Here is an 18,126-nt window from a genome sequence, read left to right as displayed (position 1 = left end):
TGTGCGGGTCGCCCTTTGACATCAGCTTTTGGCAGACCCCATATAGCTTAAACCCCTGGGACTGAGACACACCCTAGCCCCAGGCAGGGGAAGGGAACTGGGAAGAGAATCCCGGCTAACAAGGGGAGAGGGTTAAAACACGACACTACGAACTACTAATAACTACTGAAACTATTTATAGGTAGGAACTACAAGTACAATAGGGGATAGTTTGAAAATGAAAGAAGAGAAAGCTCCAACGACTGTCACTGTCGGTAAGAAGGAGAGGTGGTGGGTCGGCAGGGCCCTTTTGCAGTGCCATGAAGGTGTGACTCCAGGGGGTGCCTAAGCTGACCAGATGGATACCAACAGGGGAAAAACCTTCCAGCGACTGTGCACACGGCGTGCACACATCAACATGAGCAAGCACTCGAAGAAGAACACAAGGTTATTGAGGCCATGTCCACGCTACAGGTGTTACAGTGGCACACCTCCATTGCGCAGCCACAGCACCGCAGTGTATAGTGTGTCCCACATCAACAGAAGGGGCTTTTCCCATTGATGGAGGCAATCCACTTCCCCAAGCGACAACAGCTTGGTCAACAGAAGAATTCTTCCACTGGTTAATTATTCACATTCCTGAGTACTGTAGGTATGTCGATTTAAAAGTCAAGTGTAGACCAGACCTTAGAGGATATGACAAGCTCAGATTTATACACACAACTGCATTAAAATAAGATTGCTATAACTGGTTTAATTTCCCATCATCACCACGAAAAAAAGTCTGCTGCGCCATAACCTCAAGGTTTGAGTCAAGACCCTCCATAAGGTCCTGCAGACATGCTGTATACCCTAAACACAACTGAAAAAAAATCCAGTCTAGAAGTCATGTCATCCTGAATATTATGGCCTGGCTCACAAGGTGTAAAATTTATGATGATAGTTACCTTGAAGCAGAGATGACCCTTATGTGTTCTGTTTTTCTTCACAGTTCTTACCCTCTCACCTTCATTTCTGCAGCTTTTATTATTGAAAGAAAGATCTGAAAGAAAAAAAGGTGTATATTACATTAGGTCTAATAGTAAAGATCCCAAGACAAATTAAGTTACTCCATCCCAGGACCTGTGCCATGTGCTTCAGAGGTATATTTAAAACTGTACTTAAAAAGACAATTATAAAATAAACCAGTTGGAATATAAATATTGTACTTATTTCAGCGTATAATATATAGAGCAGTATAAACGAGTCGTCGTATGTATGAAATTTTAGTTTGTACTGACTTTGCTACTGCTTTTTATGTAGCCTGTTGCAACCTAGGCAAATATCTAGATGAGTTGATGTATCCCCTGGAAGACCTCTGCCTCCTTCCAGGTGTACATGTACCCCTGGTTGAGAACCACTAATGTAGGTAATCCACTCCCCTAGGGGCAGTAGCTATGTTGACCAGAAGAGCCTTCCTGTTGCCATACCATTGTCTACACTGGGAGTTAGGTCGGTATAACTGTGTCACTCAGGGGGGTGGATTTTCCACATCCCTGAGCAATGTAGTTATACTGACGTAAGTTGCTACTGTAAACCAAGTCTCAAAGAGCTTAGCTTGTTTAGCCCAGCAAAACAAAGAAAAAGAGGGGATATGATTGTTGTCCTATGAGTACATTAAGCGGCTACACCAGGGAGGGTAGATAGTTATTTAAGCTAAAGGACAATGCTGGCATAAGAACAAATGGATATGAATCTGGCCATGAAAAAATGTAGGATGGAAATTAGATGGTTTCAAACCATTAGTGAAGTTCTGTAACAGACCCCCAGTAGTTGTCTGTTCAAATAACTTAGTTTTGAGAGAGACTGACATATTTGAATGGGCTTGTATGATGGGGTTGATAGTGGTGATGGGGACAGGGCTTTGCAGCCCTTGGATCCCTTCTAGTTTGTCTTATATTCCTAAAATCTGATTCTTCTCTTCCCCACTCCCCCCCCATCATAATGTATTCTTGGTGTGTTTTGTCTCCTTCTGAAGCGTCAGAGATGGCCACAGCTGGATATGGGATGCAGGATGAAGTGGATTGGTGCTCTGAGATATAACTGAGAATTCTCACTGTCTCTCTCCCTCTCTCATATATATGCTTGGCTGCTAGTTCTTGCTTACATGTTCAAGGTCTAACTGATCACTGTATGTGGGGTTGGAAAGGAATTTCCTCCCAGGTCAGATTGACAGTAACCTTGGGCTTTTTGCTTTCCTCTGCAGCGTGGAGTGCAAGTCACTTGCTGAGATTCTGTGTATATATCACTTAATTTATTCCTTGCCCATGCAGGGGGCCTCACCAATAGGTGCACCCCAGTCCTTTTTATTCTCTGCCTGTGGCACACAGTAGTTAAGTTTCCTGAAGGTTGTAATACTTTGGTCTAATTTCAGTTGTTGCGATTAATGTGTGGAAAGCTAGATGATGCTGGTGGCCCATGATATACAGGAAGTCAGACTAGATATGGTAGATGGTGTTCTGGCCTTAAATTCTGACTAAGTGAATTAACTCACTGATGTATGAAGATAATGTTGCACTGAGCTCTTAACGTATGCAAACACATTACAGCGCAGTGATCAAACAACAGTTTTGGTGTGTCCACACTAAAAAAGTTTTTACTATGGATAGATCTACATTACAAACTTTTATTGGTATAACTGTGTCGCTCAGGGGTGTGAAAAATCCACACCCTTGAGCAATGTAGTCATACCAACCTAGCCCCTCGTGGAGATATGTTGATGGGAGAGCTTCTCCAAAACACACAGCTACCAACTCTCAGGGAGGTGGATTAATTACGACGACAAGAGATGCTCGCCTATTGGCATAGTAGCGTCTCCACTAAAGCGCTACAGAAGTGCAGCTGCAGTACTATATGTGTTGATGTTTATTATGTGTTAATTCACATGTTGTAAAATCCTAGTGTGGAAAAGGCCCTTTGTGTTTTTAACCCTTAACTGGTTGAAGAAAACAGTAGAGGGAGCACAGGGTTTATCTTGACCAGTTAACGCCTGTAAAAACTGTCTTGCCAAATTCATATTTTAAAATTGTTAGTTAACACATAGTAAAAACCACTTGGGGGGGGGGGGGGGCGCTAGTGAAAACAAGGCTTTAATTTATAACCGTATTGTGTCTTCCTGGCTTCACTGCTTCCCAACCCATCTTCTCTCTGCTCTACTTCAGTAAATGCCACTACCCGAAGAGCAGTAAGATGTAAGAACTTTGGGGGATAAAGGCAATGTGTTACTCCTAGGGGAATTCTATACCAATAAATTAAACATTGTGTGCACAATATTTTAAAATCCTGCAAATTTTATTGGTCAAAATAACACTATAGAATCATGCCAGTTTCAATTATGTTGGCAATTTATTTTAGAATACCTGTCAGCAAGTATATCTGTAACAATATAGGCGCACACAAAAATTCCCCCAGGAGTAGAGAGTTAAAGAAACCCCTATGACAACCTAGTCCCTATTTCTCTGCCCCCTCCCCATGAGCCCAGCCATGGCCCTCCTCCCCCCCCAATTCCCCACCCCACTCACATCCCTACCCCCCAGAGGCCAGCTACAGGCTCCCTCCAGCCCAGACACTCTGCCCCCACCCCCCTACCCCACAGCCCAGGCACACTCAGACCCTCCCCCCCCTAGACCCCAGGGATTCAGAGGGAGAAAGAGCCTGATGCTGGGTCCTGGGAAGCCACAAAGTTTCCTGCACACCGCAGCCTCCTTTCTTCAGGGCATGCTGGGAACTGCAACTGCCGGGAACCCTCCAATTCCCACCCCCCCATCTTCTGTTTGCAAACTGGGCTCTGCCTGGTCCAGTGGCCCCACAGTGGCAGCCAACATCTCTGCAGCCCATTCTGTGTGAGGAAAAAGGAAATGCTGCACAAAACATTAATTTCTGCAAAATTCTGCATTGTGCAGTGGTGTAGAATTCCCTGAGTAATGTGCACTTTAAACAGATTAAGGCAATTAGTGCTGTTGGGTATTTAAGTAGAGAACACGGTGGTAGCAGAGGATATTCCAGAATACATCATTCTAAGTCTTCCTGTGGTTTCAGTACAAGGCATTCTGAGTTACCATTGGCATAACACAGACCAGTGAGGAATTCAGAGAAGGAAAGCTAGTTATGAGGGAATATAAGAACGGCCATACTAGGTCAGATCAAAGGTCCATCTAGCCCACTATCCTGTATTCAGACAGTGTACAATGCCAGGTGCCCCAGAGGGAATGAACAGAACAGGTACTCATCAAGTGATCCATCCCTTGTCACCCACTCCCAGCTTCTGGCATACAGAGACTAGGGACACCACCCTTGCCCATCCTGGTGAATAGCCATTGATGGACCTATCCTCCATGAATTTAGCTAGTTCTTTTTGAACCCTGTTATAGTCTTGGCCTTCACAACATCCTCTGGCAAGGAGTTCCACAGGTTGACTGTGTGTTGTGTGAAAAAATAAAGATGTATTTGTTTTAAACCTGCTGCCTATTAATTTCATTTGGTGACCCTTAGTTCCTGTGTTATGAGGAGTAAACACTTCCTTATTTACTTTCTCCTCACCAGTCATGATTTTACAGACCCCTATCATATCCCCCCTTTAGTCATCTCTTTTCTAAACTGAAAAGTCCTAGTCTAATTAATCTATCCTCATATGGCAGCCGTTCCATATCCCTAACCATTTCTGTTGCCCTTTTCTGAACCTTTTTCCATTTCCAATATATCTTTTTTGAGATGAAGTGACCATATCTGCACACAGTATTCAAGATGTGGGCATACCATTGATTTATACAAAGTCTTCTCTGTCCCTTTCTTAATGATTACCAACATTCTGTTCGCTTTTTTGACTGCCGCTGCACACTGAGTGGATGTTTTCAGAGAACTATCCACCTGACTCCAAGAGCTCTTTCTTGAGTGGTAACAGCTAATTTAGACCACATCATTTTTTATATGTATAGTTGGAATTATGTTTTCCAATGTGCATTACTTTGCATTTATCAACACTGAATTTCACCTGGTAGAGGAGAAACCATGGCACAGAGAAGAGCGACCTGGGCACTGCCAATTTGTTTGCAGAAGGTGTATTGAGAGGGAGGGAACAGAGCTGCTGGATTTACTAGATTTTTTTTGTAGAGCAGAACTCTGAACTTAGAATCATAGAATATCAAAGCAGGACGAACAACTACTAAATCAGGGGTTCTCAAAATGGGGGTCGGGACCCCACAGGGGGTCGCGAGGCTATTACATGGGGGAGTTGTGAGCTGTCAGCCTCCACTCCAAGCCCCGCTTTGCCTCCAGCATTTATAATGGTATTAAAGTATTTTTAATTTATTGGGGGGGGGTCGCACTCAGAGGCTTACTATGTGAAAGGGGTCACCAGTACAAAAGTTTGAGAACCACTGAACTAAATCATCCCAGCCAAGGCTTTGTCAAGCCAGGCCTTAAAAACCCTCTAAGGATGGAGATTCCACCACCTCCCCAGGGAACCCATTCCAGTGCTTCACCATGCTCGCGAAACAGTGTTTCCTAATATCCAACCTAGGCCACCCCCACTGCAATGTGAATCCACTGCTTCTTGTTTTGTCACCTACCAAAACTGAGAATAGCGTAGCTCCATCCTCTTTGTAACCCCCCCTTCAGGTAATTGAGGGCTGCTCACTCTTCTCTTCTGCAGACTAAATAACCCAAGTTCCCTCAGCATCTCCTTTTAAGTCATGTGACCCAGCCCCCTAACCATTTTCGTTGCCGTCTGCTGGACTCTCTCCAATTTCTCCACATCCCTTCAGTAGTGCAGGGACCAAAACTGGACACAATACTCCAGGTGTGGCCTCACCGGTGCCAAATAGAGGGGAATAATCACTTCCCTCGATCTGCTGGCAATGCTCCTCCTAATACAGCCCAATATGCCATTGGCCTTCTTGGCAACAAGGGCACACTGCTGACTCATATCCAGCTTCTCGTCCACTGTAATCCAGGTCCTTTTCTGCAGAACTCCTACTTAGACAGTCGGTCCCCAGCCTGTAGCGGTGCAGGGGATTCTCCCTTCCTAAGTGCAGAACTCTGCACTTGTGTTTGTTGAACCACATCAGATTTCTTTTGGCCCAAGCCTCCAATTTGTCTAGGTCACTCTGGACCTATCCCTACCCTCAATCATATCTACCCCTCCCCCCAGCTTAGTGTCATCTGCGAATTTGCTGAGGGTGCAATTAATTCCATCATCCAGACCATTAATAAAGATATTGAACAAAACCGGCCCCAGGCCCAACCCCCCTGGGGCACTCAGTTTGATACCAGCTGCCAACTAGACATCGAGCCATTGATCACTACATGTTGAACCTGACGATCTAGCCAGCTTTCTATCCACCTTAGACCATTCATCCATACTTTTTTTTAACTTGCTGGCAAGAATACTGTGGGAGACTGTATCAAAAGCTTTGCTAAAGTCAAGATAGATCACATCCACTGCTTTCCCCATATCCACAGAGCCAGTTATCTCATTCTGGAAGGCAATCAGGTTGATGAGGCATAACTTGCCCTTCGTGAATGTTCTGATCAACTTCCTCTCCAAGTACTTCAAAATGGATTCCTTGAGGACCTGCTCCATGAGTTTGCCGGGGACTGAAGTGAGGCTGACGAGTCTGTAGTTCCCCAGGTTCTCTTTTTTCCCTTTTTTTAAATATGGGCATTATATTTGCCTTTTTCCAATCATCCAGGACCTGCCCCGATAGCCACAAATTTTCCTTAGGAGGCAAAATTCTTTGTTCACCTTTAAGGAATCCTCACATGCCTGACAGGTTCCAGTCATTTTTGTGAAATTGCCTTGTTCATTTGTCTTTACACTTAGATATGAGCTTCATAGATGAAGCTTCTGTGAAGGGATCAAGATGAATCCATTGCATACTGGGACCTGTAGTTGTATAAGCCAAACTTCCGTATTGAAGATGCAAATTAGTTGGTCCTTGAAAGTTTTGTAAATTGCCAATGCAGCCCTCAACTGAGCAGTCTGACTAATGCCAAGTAACTGGAAAAGAAACCTTTTTTTCTCGGGGCACTAGTTGCCTATGAATGTTTGGCCAGTTATGTCTTTTTGCTTTGGGAAGAGGTTAAGATAATTAAGTTACTTCTTAGAATAGTGAAAGAGTCCAGGAAAAGGACACTTTGGCTTAGTTTAATCTAGTGAATACAGCTTCCCAGTTTTGACTGAAATGTGAATTAAAATCACATACCAGCATCTTTGGAACCTTCTTATCTCCATTTGTTCCTATTTAAAGATGGCCTGGTTCTAACTTCCAAGACTTTCTTCCTTTGAGAGTTCAGTTGCAAATGAAGGATAGACTTTTTAGAAGAGACAATCTGAAAGGATATTCATACTCCAATCCAGGAGTTGGATTGTGAAGTTCACCTTGCCATAATATATTGGAATGGAGCATGTAACTGCTGGTAGAAAGTAATTTTTGTTTTGGGAATCTCTGCTTCATCAGACAACTGAAAAGCACCATGAACGATGCTGCAGGTCCTGTTATGCTTTCCTCTGACATCTATTAAATAGCAATGTTTTTAATAATTTTTTTGTATGTCTTGGGATGGGGAAGTTGATATGCAAGTTGTAAACATAAGTAGGATGGCCAGTGACTCTAAAATGGGGTAGTAACTTCCCTCAATAAAATTGTCTTCCAGGATGTATTTTTCGTAAGAATGTCTTGTATACTGGCTGGCAAAAGTTGACCATAACATTAAATTAAGGAGTCTGTCCAGGTCTGTGATATCCTTCATTGTTGACAGTTGTATGCAAGTGGCCTGCACAATTTCTTTTTTCCACCAGGGTTTCACAGTTGTCGATATCAATACCATTTCCAGCTGATGAAGGACATAGAATCATAGAATATCAGGGTTGGAAGGGACCTCAGGAGGTCATCTAGTCCAACCCCCTGCTCAAAGCAGGGCCAATCCCCAACTAAATCAGCCCATGACTTTACATGTTTTCATTCCTAACTTGTGTTCATTCTCTTCATGAAATTACAAAGATAATAGACCGTGTGACAAATTGCCGGCACTACGATGATGGGTCCCGCGCTCTCTCTTCTTGTGGGGGGAGAGGTTCAGAAAGCTGTTTCTCACCCCTGATCTGGGGTATCAACTGTCCCACTAGTATCCCAGAGAAGGGGAGTGAAGAGGGAGGGACCTGGGCCCGCCCTCTACTCCAGGTCCCAGCCCAGGGGTCCTAGGGATAGCGGCAAACCACTTGAACTAGCGATTCCTTTCCCTGGGCTACTTCCCTCTCTGGCCCTTCAACTTGTGGGGCTTCCTTCCCTCTCTCTATTTGGGCCAGGTTTCTCCCAACCCCTTGTGTCTGTGGAGTCCCTCTGCTCTGCACAAGCCGGGTTTCCCTTTACCTAGGGTCTTGGTCTTCTGGCCCACCACAGCACTTCTCCAAACTGCTCTCCTCCAAATGGCTCTCTGCTCCAATACCAAACCACTCTGCTTCAACTCCTCCCCATGTCTGATTGAAGCGGGGGGGCGGGGGGGCGCGAGGAATCAGGTGACTGGCTTCAGGTGCTCTAATTAATCTATAGCAACCTCTCTTCCCTCTACAGTGAAGAAGGCTCATCATCCTGGAGCTTACATATCTCCCCTCTATCACTCTCCTGCTGCCCTCTGGCCATGCTGTATCACATATCCTGCCCCTGCTCAACACCATGGGGTTGGGCTACTTGGGACAAGAGGCAGTGCTGTTGTAACAGGCCACCAGCGTTGCCGTGTTGGGTTCCGGCCCTATGCTGTACCCGGAAATGGAAGGGTTGCAGGGATAGGAACCATCTAGTCACTCTCGCATTCTTCTCCTTGTTTCTGTGCATCCACTGGAGTGGGGCGTGGTCTGTCATGAGGGTAAACTGCCGCCGCCCCAGTAGGTAGTAGCGGAGAGTCTCCATGGACCATTTTACCGCCAGACATTCTTTTTCAACAATGGCGTATTTTTGTTCTCTAGGGAGGAGTTTCCGGCTGAGGTACAGGATCGGGTGTTCCTCCTCTCCTACCATCAGTGAAAGGATAGCTTCCCAGCCCTACCTCCAAGGCATCTGTTTGTAGGACGAATTCCTTCTCGAAGTCTGGGGCTATAAGTACTGGATGACAGCAAAGGGCTGTCCTTAAATCTGCAAAGCTCTTTCTGCCGCATCGGTCCACTTAACTATCTCGGGGCCCCGAGCTTTTATCAGGTCCATCAACAGCCCTGCTCTTATGGCAAAATGAGGGATGAATCTCCAATAATACCCTACTATCCCTAGAAATGCTCTGACCGGCTTTTTGCGGACCGGTTGAGGCCAACCCTGTATTGCCTCCACTTTGTTCCATTGGAGTTTCACCAACCTCTCCCTACTACATACCCAAGGTATCTGGCCTCAGCTAGCCCCACCACGCACTTGGGAGGGTTGGCAGTGAGGCCGGCCTTCCAAAGGGTGTCTAGCACCACTTCTACTTTTCCGAGGTGCGTTTCCCAGTCAGGGCTATGGATGACTATGTCATCTAAATAGGCGGTGGCATACTTGGCATGGGGTCGCAGCAATTGGTCCATAAGTCACTGGAAAGTTGCAGGGGCCCCATGGAGTCTGAAAGAGAGGACAGTGTATTGGAACAGGCCATCGGGTGTAGAGAAGGCAGTCTTCTCCTTGGCATCCTTGGCCAGGGGAATTTGCCAATATCCTTTGATCAAATCCAGGGTAGTTAGGTATCGGGCCTTGCCCAACTGATCAACTAGCTCGTCGATGCGTGGTATCAGATAGGCATCGAATTGAGATACTTCATTCAACTTCCGGAAGTCATTGCAAAACCTCGGGGTGCAGTCAGGCTTGGGGACTAGAACGATAGGGCTGGACCACTGGCTGTGGGATTCTTCAATAACCCCGAGTTCCAGCATCTTCTTCACTTCTGTCCTAATTTCTTCCCTTTTAGCTTCCGGTATTCGGTACGGTCTTATAGTCACCCTTACTCGTGACGATATGATGTTGGACCAGTGTCGTATGGCCCGGCTGCGTACAGAATAAGTCTTGGTTCCGTTGGATCATATCAATGACCTCTGTTCGTTGTCCTGGGGTTAATTCGGGGAATATCCTCACCTGTCCCTGTGGGTCGTCTGTCTGGGGTGGAGCTCCCTGAATGATCAGGCACGTCTTTAGGTCACCCCAGGGCTTCATTAAATTGACATGGTAGATCTGCTCTGACCTTCGACGGTCTGGTTGTCTGACCTTATAGTCCACCTCCCCAATGGCTTCCACTATCTCATACGGCCCATGCCAGCTGGCCAGGAGTTTGCTTTCTGCTGTCAGCAATAGCACCATCACCCGTTCTCCCGGCTGAAATCTCCGTACTTTCGCCCGGCTGTTCTAATAAGTCCTTGTGCTTTTTCCAAATGTTCTCATACTATGGAGGTTACTCGGGCTATTCGCTCTCTCATCTGTGTCACGTGCTCAATGACATTCTTTCCTGGGTTGGGCTGTTCTTCCCAATCCTCCTTGGCAATATCTAATATTCCGCATGGGTGGCGTCCGTATAGTAGCTCAAAGGGAGAGAAACCAATGAACGCCTAGGGGACTTCCCGTATTGCGAACATTAGATACGGTAGAAGAGTATCCCAGTCTTTTCGTCCTGTGCTACCACCTTCTGGATCATACTTTTAAGAGTACGGTTAAACCACTCGACCAGGCCATCTGTTTGTGGATGGTAGACTGAGGTCCATAAGGCCTGGATGCGGAGCAGGGTACACAAGTCCTCCATTAATTTCAACATAAAGGGGGTCCCTTGGTCAGTCAGGATCTCCTTAGGGATGCCCACTCTCGCAAAAACCTGGAGTAGTTCTTTTGCTATTGCCTTGGATGTGGGGTTCTTAAAGGAATGGCTTCTAGATACCATGTGGAGTAGTCAAGGATGACTAGTACATTTTGGTGGCCCCGTGCTGATCTTTCTATCAGGCCCACTATGTCCATGGCTATCCTCTCAAAAGGGACTTCAATAATAGGCAAAGGTACTAATGGGACCCGCAAGTGAGGTCGGGGGCTATGCAATTGGCATTCTGGGCAGGAGGCACAATAGCGTTGGACCTCCGGGTGTATTCCTGGCCAGTAAAACCTTCGTAAGACACTGGATAGAGTCCGGTCTACTCCTACATGTCCCCCAAATAGATGACTGTGAGCTAACTCTAGTACTGCCCTTGTGTCTCCCCGTGGGATTAAGAGCGGCTCTATTACTTCTTCCCCTCATATTTGCGCTATCTGGTACAACAGATCGTGTTTGAACACATATGGCCTTGAGCCTTTGGTCTTTCCCTCCACAAGTACACCATTTACTTCCACTACCTCTTCCCTCACATTCGCATGTAACGGGTCATTGGCTTGGTCTTGCACAAAATTCTCACGTGCGGTACCAATCTGACCTAATTCCAGGGGACCTGTTTCTACTCTGCCTCCTGGGTTGCCCCTACTTGGGCGAGGAACCGCCTCAGAGTCCTCACGCGCCTGAATTGTCTCCTGGCCTCCTGAACGGGTTCACCTACCAACAAGAGAGGCTTTCTGGTTCTCTGCTAGAATCCTAGTCCCTAATCCTTTATCTGCCCTCTGCTCCCACCTAGACTTTCAGGGCTTCCCAAGGGATGAAAATAACTCTGGGGCAAATCCGGAAAAAACTGGGGTGAGGCTATCTGTAGGTGCCTCCGTCTCAGCCCGGGGGTTGCTACCCTCCCCTGGCTCTACTGGGTGGAGTAAGCTCTCAAACCCTGGGAAGTCCCTACCAATTAAGACCAGGTAGGGGAGCCTGGGGACCACCCCTGCAGTCACCCTGGTAGTCTTCCCCTGGATCTCAATCTGAACGGGGATTGTGGGGTAGAAACTTACGGTGCCATGAACGCATGTTACCCCTGTGTTTTTGGCCTGGGTTAGTTGGTCTTGCCCCACCAACTTCCCCGAGACCAGCACGACACCACTCCCGGAATCCACTAATGCTATGGTCTCAATACCATTCATTTTTACCGACCTCATATACCCATGCGGGGTCACTGTGATCCCTACCAGGCCGATTTGGCCACATTGCTCCCCATGATCCCCCAGACTGCACTGCATAGGCTCTTCCCTGTTGGGGCATTGGGCTTCTACATGCCCCAATTCCCCACACTCGTAACACTGACCCCTTACCCCGGTTGCCGCCCTCTGCCTGGGGCTATTTGGCCGCCCCCCTAACCACTCGCTTCCCAAACCCCCAGGTCCCTTCTTGGCCTTGGGCCATTCCTCGGTGTCTTTCCTCCCAGTTATGGTTCTCCTGGAGTTCTCGACAGTCCGGGACCTTGGGTTTGGGACTGGCTTCCTGGTTTGCCGTATCTCACCCTCTGGGGTCTGGAACAGTTCGCGGGCTGCCAGCTGTCTTTCCACGAGGGAGACCAACTCATCATAGGTGGAGGGGTCATTCTGGCCAATCCAAGCCCGGAGGCCTGGTGGTAGCCCCCTCATATACCGGTCCAGTACCAGGAGCTCCATCATTTTCTCAGAGCTGAGGGCCTCAGGGCACAGCCATTTCCAGGTCAGGTGGATCAGGTCAAACAACTGCGATCGGGGTGCCCTGTCCTCCGTATACCACAACTCATGGAACTTCTGGGCTCGCAACGCCGTCGTTACTCCAGATCTGGCCAGGATCTCTGCCTTCAGCTGCGGATAATCTGCCACAGTCTCTGCAGCCATATCGTAGTAGACCTGCTGGGCCTCCCCACACAGAAATAGGGCAAGGACACCAGACCACTGACCTTGGGGCCAGGCCTCCCGCAGGGCTGCTCTCTCAAAAGCCAGAGGTTAGAGACACCATCACTGCCCATCCTGGTTAATAGCGATTGATGGACCTAACCTCCCTGAACTTATCTAGTTATTTTTTGAACACTGTTATAGTCTTGGCCTTCACAACATCCTCTGGCAAGGAGCTCCACAGGTTGACTGTGTTGTGTGAAAAAAATACTTCCTTTTGTTTGTTTTAAACCTGCTGCCTGTTAATTTCATTTGGTGACCCCCTAGTTCTTGTGTTATGAGAAGGAGTAAATAACAATTCCTTATTTACTTTCTCCACACCAGTCATGATTTGTAGATTTCTATAGACCATAGGGGGAAGGGAGTGGAATCCAGGATTGCTCTCAAGAAATGAGGAGGAAAGGGGGTTCATATATAGGAAAGTAGGAGAATCCTAAACAGAGATTGATGGTACTGAAGGGAGGTCTCTATCATTGTCCTATTTTCTCTAATGGGGGAGCTCCAACTGAAAAGGGAGGTAACAGTACCAGGGATGTATAAGGGTCTGGAGACCAAGACACACACAGTACCTGCCAGCAATGGAGACTCTGGTTCAGCAGCCACCAGTAAGTCCTTCTGATGCCTCAAATCTTATGGCAACTGGGTGGATTTGTGACACTGGCGGACCAATACACTTGTCCTTGCAGGATGGTACCAATGATTTTGAGTGCTTCAAAGACAGTGCTGATGTAGACAGAAGCTGAGTCTCACATGGTACCAAAGAGCTTGATAAAGGTACTGGGAGAGCGGTTAAATCCTATGGTACCAACCTTCTCCATTTGCTCTGATCATCTCCACTAGACTTCTCAGAGCCATGTTTACTCTTAGAGCTGCAGGACCTTCCCACCTCACTGGCACTAGAGGAGACCTTAACCTCTACAGTATCAAGCCTCAAGGATGAAATCCCTGAGGCTCTTGACCTGGTTGGAGAGCGAGGTCTTTTGGAGGTGGGTACCTTAAGAGGGGATTAGAGCTCCTCCTCTTAGGATCTTCAGAGTCAGTCTCTGAGACTTTCCCATTTCTATGAAAGTGTTGCGCCAAGGTCAAAGGGGCACTATAAACCCCTGCGGATTGAGGTACAAGGGGGCTCTCCTGACCTGGCTCCAAAGCGGCATGAAGGATCTCCATCATTAACAGTCACAGATCAACTTGCCAGTTCTTCTATGCCCTGTATTTGTGGGCTAAACAGAAGTTACACTTCTGTGGGACATGCAGCCCTCCCAGGCAGCGAACGCAATTAGAATGTCTGTTGCTGACTAGGATAGCCTCTCTACATGTGAGGCAGTATTTAAACCCCAGCGAACTGGGCATGCCCCTCACAGGGAGGATTTTCTCAGAAGAAATAAAACTATCTTTCAATAATCAGTACCTAACTACTACTACTACCACCTAACAAACTACATAGAATGAACTCAGCAAGCAGCTGAGGCACACACAATGAGGACATGCTAAGCTCCGTCTCAGGCTGAGGAGGTTGAGAAGGAACTCAGGGTGGTTGGCCCGTGTAGCCTGATATCACCTCGGTGTGGTATCAAAGGATATCAGCAGCGCACATGTGGGCTAAACGGACACTCCTAAAGAAAATTTCTGATTATATGGGCAGCAAATGCACCTAAAGTGGAGCACCCATAGGGACACTACTCAAAGAATGGAGGCTTTCAGGGTGTCAATGCATATGGTACACGTACAGCCCTTCTGCTGAGGCTTGGTCAAAAAGGTTAAAATAAGAAATTGAACAGGTGTTTTGTTTTGTTTTTTTTACTGATGGCTAAGCAGCACCGACATGAAAAGCTACACTTTTGGCTTGCTGGAGCAGAAAGCAGCATTACTGCTACCCTGAGGCAGGAATCAAAGACAGATAACAGCCTGTAAGAGGACTGAGCCAAAGTCACAAAAAGCTAAAAAGGAAGCCAATGGCTGCTAAGTGCCTGAACCTACTGACTCTCCCCAACGGTTGTTACCTGCCTGGATTACTACCTGCATTACTAAAAACTAAACCACAGAATATGATTTATTCTTTCAGCTACCTTTGGTTCCTCTATTGACCGTAAAAGCTACAACAGAGAAACATTTGAAAGAATATTAGAAAGTGCTAAGTTGCAAGAATTCCTCCCATTAAGAAGCTTATTTCATTGATTCTATAAATTACATATATTAACCACAATCACAATTCATTTAAATGATTAAATTAAATGCTACACCATTCATTCATATTAAGATTACTGTCATATTTCCAGTAACCCATTTGTATTGTAAAAACAGTTTTTGTTGACTTAGAGTCAGTGACAGGCATTAAGGCCTTTAATGCACTCTCTAAGGTGCCACAAGTACTCCTTTTCTTTTTGCGAATACAGACTAACACGGCTGTTACTCTGAAACCTATGTAAGAATTAAAAGGGTTCTTTCACACCTGTGATCCCTGCATGACAAAGGCTTTTATAAGAGACTGTCTATTGAAAGGGCTCTGTTACTTGCTTCAGTCAGATTCCTTTAAGAGCTATTTAACTTTTCTGGGGTGAGGCACAGTGGGGGACGGGTATGCTAAATGTAGATGTTTTTAAAACAGAACGTAGAAGAAAACAGTCAAAGAAAAAACAAAATTACCTTGATTTCATGGACAAAATTCATTTGTTTCCATTCCATAACCAGTAGTAACATTTTCATTTTTTTCCTCTTGTTCTCAACCCATCTGTCCCTAAACTATTTTAATGTGCCTCTAACACCTACACAATTTGAAAGACTGGTAGCCATGGTAATACAGGACTAGTTTAAATTCTCGGCCATACTGTAGCATTAGTTTAGGGTTTTCCTCATTATATTCTGTAACCTTCCATTATTCTGCATTGCACAGTTACTTGAAAAATAAGATACTTTGTTTCATAAGAACCGCCCTGTATAAGGCCCTGTATTTTCAGTAGCACCTAGGACACAAATAAGCATCAGCCCAATCATGCTAGGCATTGTACAGTAGTCCCTGCATCAAAGATTTTATGATCTAATTAAAGAAAAGACAACAGTTGTGGGTATAACAGAAGGAAGGAGAGGGGAAGTCAGATACAGTGAGTTACTCTGGACCCGAATATGTCAAATGTAAAATTGCAATTTAGAGTGAGGATAAATAGCAAGAGCAGATTCTCTCAAAACAGGATTAGCCAATTTTGAGTTTAACATTGTTAGCAACTAATAAGGGGGGCAAATTCAGTCCTAATATTTTAAACCCTATGAATAAAATGTACATAAAAGTTAGGGCTTGAGCAGAAATATGGGATGAAAGGGTTGGCAAAGAATAGGCAAAAGCATGTTCAGGTTGGAAAAAGTAAGCCTCAGTTTTTATTAAGGAAAATGTAAGACTACTCAAATTGTTTCCATGATTTTAAAATTCCAACTGTTTGTAAACAAAACCAAATATTTCACACCAAGAATCAGAAAGTAAGACCAAAGTCTACACTAGAAAAAGTTTCAGTATAGTTGTACTGGCAAACTCTCTTTGCGTACACATAGCTTATATTTGTAAGAAGTGCTTTGCTTTCATTAGTATAGCTTTTCCCAGTACCCTGAGCAAAATAAGCTTTATGGCAAAAGCATTTTTAGGTCAGTATAACTGCATGTACACCAGGACTTACTAGTGTAGAGTGTATGACCAGAACGGACCACCTCTTGTATAACATGGGCCATAGAACTTCTCTGAAATATTTCCTCTTTGAACTAATGTAGACCTATTGGAAAACATCCAACCTTGATTTTAAAATTGCTAGTGCGGAGAATCCAGCACAATCCAAAGTAAATTCTTCCAATGATTACTTACCCTCACTGTTAAAAATCTGCACTTTATTTCCAGTCTTAATATGTCTAGCTTCAGCTTCCACATATTGGATCTTGTTATACCTTTGTCTGCTAGACTAATGAGTCACTATTAAATATTTGTTCCTCAGACTGTGATCATATCACCCCTTAACCTTTTTGTTAAGCAAACTAGGTTGAACTCTGAGTCTCTCACTATAAGGCATGTTTTCCAATCCTATGAATCATTCTCATGGCTCTTCTCTGAACACTCTCCAATTTATCAACATACTTCTTGAAGTGTAGCACCAAAACTGGACACAAGATTCCAGCAGCTGTCACACCAGTGCCAAATAAGATAGCGTAATCTCTATTCCTACTCGAGATTCCTGTTTATGCATCCAAAGATTGCTTTAGCCTTACTGGCCATAGCTTCAAACCGCAAGCTCATGTTCAGCTGATTACCACCATGACACACAAGTCCTTTTCAGAGACATTTCTTTCCAGATTAGAATCTCCAGTCCTGTAAGCATGGCCTACATTTTCTGTTCCAAGATATGTACCTTTACATATGGTTGTACTAAAATGCATACGGTTTGCAAGATGTTGCAAAAAACTCACACCCCTGGCTATCATTACTAGATCAACAAAAGTTTCTTGTGAAGACCTTGCCTAAGACCACAATGAATAATAATGAAACAGACTTTGGCGGTCTTCATTATTTAACTGCAACAAATGTGAATGGTAAATAAAGCAGTATCCTGATTTTTTTAAAATTAGTAATTAACTAAAATAAAACTGTTTAAGTTTAATTCAGGGGTTCTCAAATTGGGGGTCACCAGCTGTCAACCTCCACCCCAACCCCACTTTGCCTCCAGCATTTATAATGGTGTTAAATATATTTTTAAAAAGTGTTTTTAATTTATATGGGGGGGTCGCACTCAAAGGCTTGCTATGTGAAAGGGGTCACCAGTACAAAAGTTTGAGAACCACTGGTTTAAGTGGAATATCCCTTGAAGTCAGAATCTACTGTTACTTTAACAATTTATGTGGAAGATTTTATACGGGAACCCATTCTTTGGGCAACTGTAGGCTGCACTGGCAACTTCAATAGGAGCCCTGGGGTACACGGTGCTTACATAAAACGGGGCAGATTACAATGTTTATTAATTATTATTATTAATAGGGAGACAAAACAGCTTTTAGTTCCCAGCATGTAATGCTCCATGTTTGTCCACGCCACAGGTCATCTGCTTTGATAACATGGTCCATCACAATAGGACCTGTAGACTCTGCAAGCTACTTCTTCATAAAGATTAAGGCACTAGACCAAATTAGAGAATTGTGGATCACACTTGACTCGCCAGTGGCTTCATTATGGCTGTCTAGTTTACATAGTAAAATAGTAATAGTAGTAATATAGTAAAACAGACAATGGAAATTTTAATAACTTCCTTCAGAGCCATCTAATGATCTGTATTATACTAATTATATTCTATTTTCCATAGACGACTATGAGAACCAAACACCTCAAAAA

The 18,126-nt window shown here is 45.0% G+C and overlaps 1 protein-coding gene across 9 annotated transcripts in view; it reads right to left on the bottom strand.

The window, feature by feature from the left end:
* BRD4 (bromodomain containing 4) overlaps positions 1-18,126 on the bottom strand; it is a 251,052-nt gene that overhangs the window by 157,634 nt on the left and 75,292 nt on the right. For all 9 annotated transcript variants that reach the window (XM_048834229.2, XM_048834234.2, XM_048834237.2 and 6 more), the window contains exon 2: positions 927-1,021. The gene's annotated coding sequence lies outside the window, so the exon portion shown is untranslated. The remainder of the gene's footprint in view (positions 1-926; positions 1,022-18,126) is intronic.

Source organism: Caretta caretta, chromosome 20 (assembly GCF_965140235.1).
Source record: "Caretta caretta isolate rCarCar2 chromosome 20, rCarCar1.hap1, whole genome shotgun sequence".
Classification (NCBI taxonomy): domain Eukaryota; kingdom Metazoa; phylum Chordata; order Testudines; family Cheloniidae; genus Caretta; species Caretta caretta.
Note: the sequence above shows the minus strand (reverse complement) of the source record. Positions and strands in the feature narration are given on the sequence as shown.